The sequence below is a fragment of the Fragaria vesca genome, linkage group LG4 (genome assembly GCF_000184155.1).
Source record: "Fragaria vesca subsp. vesca linkage group LG4, FraVesHawaii_1.0, whole genome shotgun sequence".
Taxonomy (NCBI): domain Eukaryota; kingdom Viridiplantae; phylum Streptophyta; class Magnoliopsida; order Rosales; family Rosaceae; genus Fragaria; species Fragaria vesca.
The window spans coordinates 1,775,588-1,782,351 of record NC_020494.1 but is presented as its reverse complement, the minus strand read 5'-3'; positions in this window follow the sequence as shown (position 1 = coordinate 1,782,351).

Below are 6,764 nucleotides of genomic sequence, written 5' to 3'. Positions count from 1 at the left end.
TGGTGGAAGACTTGCCCACCTCAACGAACGAGAGCTAGCGACAAAAGTGTTCCCTCGTCGGGGGTCAATGGCAGGAGTTTCATGGACATCCCTTCCGAGTACCTGGGGCGTTTCAAAAAATAGGTACCGTGTTTTGTGACTCGTCCTTTCTTACTGTTTGTACTGTTCTGCTCCTGCTGACTACTGACTTTGTACAGTGCTCTAAGAGTATAACCTAACCGAGCTGATGGAGCGTCGGATATGCCGGGTGTTGTGGGCATTCGAGTCTAGGAGCTCGTATTGGATATGCCGCCTTGGCATTTATAATCATTTCGGTTATTCCCAGGTCCCGGGTCTGTATTTTGTTTTGAATTGCTTCATAGTTTTCACTCTCTCCCCTCTTTTTTTTTCTTTTTTTTTGTGTTTGACCCTTACGTTTCGTCTGTTGTAGTGGTGATGTCTCGGGACGGTGGGTCGCAGAAGAGGGAGGCTCCTTACGACAAGGTCTCTGAAGAGGATGTGCTGGATTGGCTGTGTGCCGAGGCCGCTCACGCCAAGCGGTACGATATCGACTTAGAGACCGGTGAGGGGAAAGAGGCGGAGCTTGGCGAAAGGGAGGATGATTTTGTGAGGTTGAAGCTGGCGGATGAAGACTATGTTTACTTGCCACCTTTGGTGGCAAAAGCTATAGGCATGGGTGATTAGCAGGGAAATGACGAGGAAACAGAGACCGAGGGTCGTGACCCCGGGGGCTATCGTGAGTAGGTTCCGATGGAGGAAGAGTGTGTCCCGGAGTCAGTTGGGGTGGAGGATACATCGTTGGATAACGTATGCGAGCCCCAAACTGGTGTCAAGGACCGTGTGGTGGAGGCGGCGAAACCCATTGGGCAAGAGTCAGAAGAAGTTGTCGTGACGAGGACCCGGAAGAGGAAAGAAAGGGTCGAGTCGTCTCGTGAAGGTCAGCCGAAGAAATCTCGCAAGGAAGGGCGTTCCGGGAGCTCGGGTAGCCTTGCTGAGATCACCCAGGCTTTTGAGGGCACGGGGGAGGCGCAGCCTTACTTGGCTCAAATGGCATATGATATGCGTCATCGCTCCCGCGACATCCATGCTTTGGGGGAGTTGGATCCTTTAGCTGGCGTGGCTCTTGCCAAGGAGAAGTTGACTCGGGTAAGTGAGCATAATGCTCAATTTGGCTCTTTTCTGTTGTTTGTGTTTTGCTTATGCTTTTGGCCTTTTGCCTACAGGCGACGCTGCTTATGTACTCTGCAAGCGAGAGGGCTGCTACCCACTGGCAGGAGGATGATGAGGCTAAATGCCAGCAGTTGAGGGAGGCAGAAGAGAACAACTGTGCTTTGTCGCAATGCCTGGAGCAAGATGTTGTTGTCTGAAGAGTTTCAAGTTGATACAAGGATCTCTGACTATGTTGGCCAGAGGAGGAAGTTTCCGGCGAAAACCCCGCCACGCACAGCCGCGGCTTTTCGGCATGATTTCTCCTTCATGGTGGTGCGACACCACCGGCCAGCTACCCAGATCGATGGAAGAGGAGCTGTGCTTCAAATGGACACCCCCCTTGCCACCTAAGTCGGTCGGATGGCGACGGACGACTATTGGAAAGTTGCGGGTCAGGAGAGAGATGTGGGGAGAGGAGATAGAGAAGGTAAGTTTCTGATTTCTACCTTACCTCAAATGGTAAGTTTCCATTTTTATACCCCCAACCAAAAATAGTAACTTTACATTTTACACCATAACTTTCACATACGAACTCCGATTTCAATGTATACCATGTCCACGGATTTGTATTATAGTCTTCTATGACTTCCTTTAAGAAATTTTTCCAAAATAATTTTCCTACAAAAAGTCAACTGTAAGGTCCTTAAGTAGTAAACGGTTACTCAAAATAGTAAAAGGTCAAAGTAACACAAAAGTAACCGCAACTTAACTTAAGAACCAGGATGTGACACTTCCTTTTCAATCTTATGTGCCATGAGTGCTCCATATTTCTCTACAAATATTTTAAACTTGTTGTCGACTTCACAAATTTGTTAAGAATGAATTAATGCTTCACTCCATTGTGTAGTAGACATTCCAGCTCAAAAATGTATCTTTCAAATATATAGGAATCCATCGATGCCTTTCTTAATACAACCCATCTAACAAGTTATCTCCACCAGGAAAATAATTATCACGCACAGATGTTCATTCACTCTTAAAGTCATCAATACTTAATGTTTCATACATTGCATTAGTCATAATACTCTTGACCACCTCATACTTTTTTTTTTTGACGTAAACCCTGTAGTTTTTTTTTTTTGTGAATCTTTTCCATAATATGCCACAAGCACCATCAATGTTTAACATTTGGAAACACAACCTCAATAGCGTTTTTCATTGCTGCACACTGATTAGTAATTATAGCATTTCGAGATTTTCCTTCATGCATGTCTTCCATACCTCAAATAGCCATATAATTGACATTGTAGTCTCATCACAAAGCAAGCCATAACCTAATAACAAAGATTGACCGTGAATCCGTGATGATTAACTCTAAAAAACATAACAAATGACATATCATATTTATTGATCAAACATGTCATGTCAAATGTGATAACATCTCCAAAATCTTCACAAGCTGCTCTACTCCTAGCATAAGCCCAAAAGACATTCCTTAATCGACCTTCTTCATCAATATGTATAGAATATAACAAGTTTGAATTATTCTGTTGCATCATTATGAAATATTTGTGAAAGGCATCTGCATCACAACTCTGAAGTTTCAATCTTGTTCTCTTATTAATGAAGTCTCGTGCATCTCTCTCACTATATCCTAAACTTGCGTATCTGCCTTTTTCAATAAGTATAGCTTGAAAACTTTTGGAAGGTCAAACACCTACATTTTGTTTCAAAGAAAACCTATGTTTTGAATGTTGATCCATCTCCTTATATTGCCTAATATGTTTGACTGTTTATTGGCACAACTGGTGATTGTGCTCTAGACATATTGTGGTCAATATGTACTCTCCATCTGACTTGAGCACTGCTCAAATACGTGTAGAACACCTAGTTATTTGTAAAAATTTTGGCTTACTTTGTTTAGGGACTTTACCTCTAGTCGCTCTTGAACATACAAGCTGGACGTACTTAATTGCTCCATCTCTTTTCTATTTGTATTTTTTTCTAATTATCCAACCCATCTTCATAGCATAATGATCACAATAATCATATATAGTATCGTAACAACTAAATATCATTCATGCTTTTGGAATATCTCCATCATCTGATTCAACTTTATTGGGTGCAATCACGTCATCATCTTCCTCCACATATGATACTTTTGAGGTATCATTTCCATCCATTATTCTTGGTTCAATGTATGAACAAAAAGACTACCAACAATCCAACAATAAGAAAAAACAAAGTTATCATCGGTATAACAGAAAACAAAAAGATGACATACCTTCCTTTATGTCGTTGGCCATTTATTTTTTCTCTGTTTTTTAAGCTACAATTCAACGTTAAAGTTTGAATTTTGTCTCTATGTATATTGTAGATGGCAATAAATGGCTGTCATTACTATTAGTGACAGTGTCTTACCTTTTCAACAATAAATGGCAAAAAACCCTATATATACATGGCCTTCTAATGAGGGATCCATTTTTTTGTTTATTTCTAGGGATAGGGTATTTGACGAACTTTCCGATCACAAAATCATATCTCCACTATTCAATTGGTAGATCTATATGAGTAGATCACTTCCATAACTTTTCAGAAGATTTGGTGATTGTTAGGTCGTCCAAAACTTTGATATATTTTTAATAAAGTTTAACGGTTCAGGTTTGTCAGAAATTGTTGAATTTATTATTTAATCTCAGCCATCTAAGATCATTAAAAAAAAATCTAATGGTGAGTTGCTATCCCTAGAAATGAACAAAAAAAAGGATCCCTCATTGGAAGGGCCTTGAGGTCCGTTTTTTTTTAAATATACGGATGTGAAATGCTGGTTGTTGGATCAAATTAAATGATCATCAACGGCTAAGATTAAAACAAGACAGTACAGGTCATTTCAAATGCTATACGAGTGTGTTCAATCTTGGATTCGACCTAGATTCAACGAGCTCCAATGAGCTCTTCAGCACCGACTTCTTCTTCGACCATGTCGACTCCCACCCTCTCTGGTTCAATGAACCAAATCACGGCCAAAAAATATGCCACTGACTGCAATTACAAGTTTTTGATTCATATGGCAAGAAACTTCAAAACCACCCAGCTCATTCTCAATCCAAAGGCAGACGAAGAATTTCACTCAGTCCTGCACCAATACAATCACCATTACTGATCTTCTTCTTGACACAAACAACTTGACCCATGCTCTTCTTCTCGATCAGGACACCCATATATGCTTTATGAACATTAATACTTTCTTCTCCTTCTTCAATTAAACCAACAAACAACGGGCACCCAATTTGAGAGACCAAAATTGGATTTCCATTTTCAAAACCAGTTTTGTTTGATTGCATCGCAAATTTACCGATCAATGAAATTAAATTGATCGTCTTCTTGTTCAGAATTTGTCTTAAATCCAAATCGGTTGGTTATCTGAGTTAAACCCAGTTTTGAGGCGAAGGTTGAAAGCAGGTCTTGTAACACCTCGTACCTTACTTTACCAGTTTACTGGTCATCATGAGGGTAAATGACGTCCTAATTTACTTTTCATTTCGTGATGACATTTTAGAAGACCCATGTAATACCCCGGAAATTTGAGATTAGTTTCTAGTATTATTTAGGAATTTTTGTGTTATGAGGTTTGAAAGAAGAGCGGAAGTGTTCGGATGCATAAATTACCCGAAATGGTTTTATGGTTTTGAAGGGTCAATAGTTGACTTTCTAATCTGTTAGGTTTCTTGAGAAACTTCATTCATGAAAGTTGTAGAGCACGACGATATGAGTTTGTAAACACGTGACACGCATAAAACGGACTTCATATAAGAAAGTTATGGTTAGCAGAAGTTCGTGGCTTTACAGGATTATGGGTTTAATAAGAAAAGTTTAGGGTTCCCATTTCATTATTTCCCGCAAGCCATTTCTTCCCCTCTCCTTCTCTCTCCCCGACCCCAAGAGAATCCAAACTCTCCAGTCGACCCGACCCGGACCCGGTCAACCCGACCTGGTTTTTTCAGCCAACTCCGACCAACTCAAGCGACGGCACCGGTCGGAGTCGCTTCATCTTGGCGGTGCAACCTTGCCTGTGGTAGTGGCTTGCTCCGATTCATGGTGGTTCATGCGAATCGAAGCTTAGAAGTTCCGGGTTGAGAACCGGTCGGGATTCTCACCTTTGGTGGCGGTGACGCGGCTTGGAACCGGTTGAGATAGACGCTCCTTGGCGTCTTGGTTCGACTTCTGGTGGTTTTGAAGCTTGACTCTTGGTGTAGAGTGGTGGTGGTGGATTCCAACCTTCCGGCGTTTCTTAGCGTTTTTCGGCCGATTGAGGCGAAACCTCAGGTATAAAAGATGCTTCCCTCTCTTCAATCTACAAGTTTTGTGTTGTGAGTTTGCCCTAATTCGAAGGTTGGTAGGGTGGCGCGTGGGGCCCACTCGCCGCCGCCTATGGTGGCGCGTGGCAGCACATCTGGTAGTGTCTGTGGTATTTTGTGGTGCTGGTTAGGTAGTACTCTTCGATACGAGCGTGTTGATATGTGAGTTGTAGGTTTTGGTTACCATTATTGCATGCTAGGGTTTACCCTCGGTGCTAAGTTCCGTTCGGTTCAATTTTGAGTAAATCCGAACATGAGAATCTGGCTAGTAGTTCTATAGGACGTGTAGGACGTTCCGACGACCTTTTAGAGGTCAAGGAGAAGGATTTGTCTCGAGTGACAGGCTCGTGGGTTAGGACATGAGTTTCGGTTCGAGTTAGATAATGTTGTTTTTGATAGTTACTAAAGTTAACGTTTTTGTTATTAGGTGACTTGTGGAGTGTGGTGTTGAGCTATATGCTTGTGTTGTGCGCGCGAAGACGCAACTGGATTTGAGGTGAGTAAATCTCACCAAGGTCATTTTGGGACCAATTATTTATGGTTAATATGATGATAATTATGATAATGATTATGATGATGGTTGTGATGATGATAATGATTATGATGATGATGATTGTGATGATGATTATGATGACGATTACGGTGATGGTTGTGATGATGATAATGATTATGATGATGATGATTGTGATGATGATTATGATGATGATTGTGATAATGATAATGACTATGATGATAAAATGATGATGATGATAATGTTGATTATAATTTAAAAATTATGTTTTTTTTGTTTGTTTTAAAATATTTGAGCTTGATTGCCGACGGCTCATAGGTAAGTTAAAACAAGTTTTCTTATTATATGATTATTTTTAAGGTTCATGTGATCATAATGTTTTTGGCTATTGATAGATTATTCTTGTGGGGATATTTATGTTTGTTCATATAAAATATCTATGTGGAAGGATATAATTTTTATGATGTGCTCCTTGTGTTGATTGATGATAATTTTATTATATTATGATTTGTGGTTTAGATAGTCAAACCAGGTTCCAAGCTTTTAATCGGATGATTGGTTACGGTTATGATGATTCTACTCTATTGTGATTTGTTTAAATAGTCAAACCGGGTTCCAAGCTTTTAATCGGATGATTGGTTACGGTTATGATGCTATTATTATTTTGTGATTTGATATTAGACAGTCAAACTGGGTTCCAAGCCTTTGGCCGGGTGATTAGTTATGGTTAGGAATAGAGCTCTAGT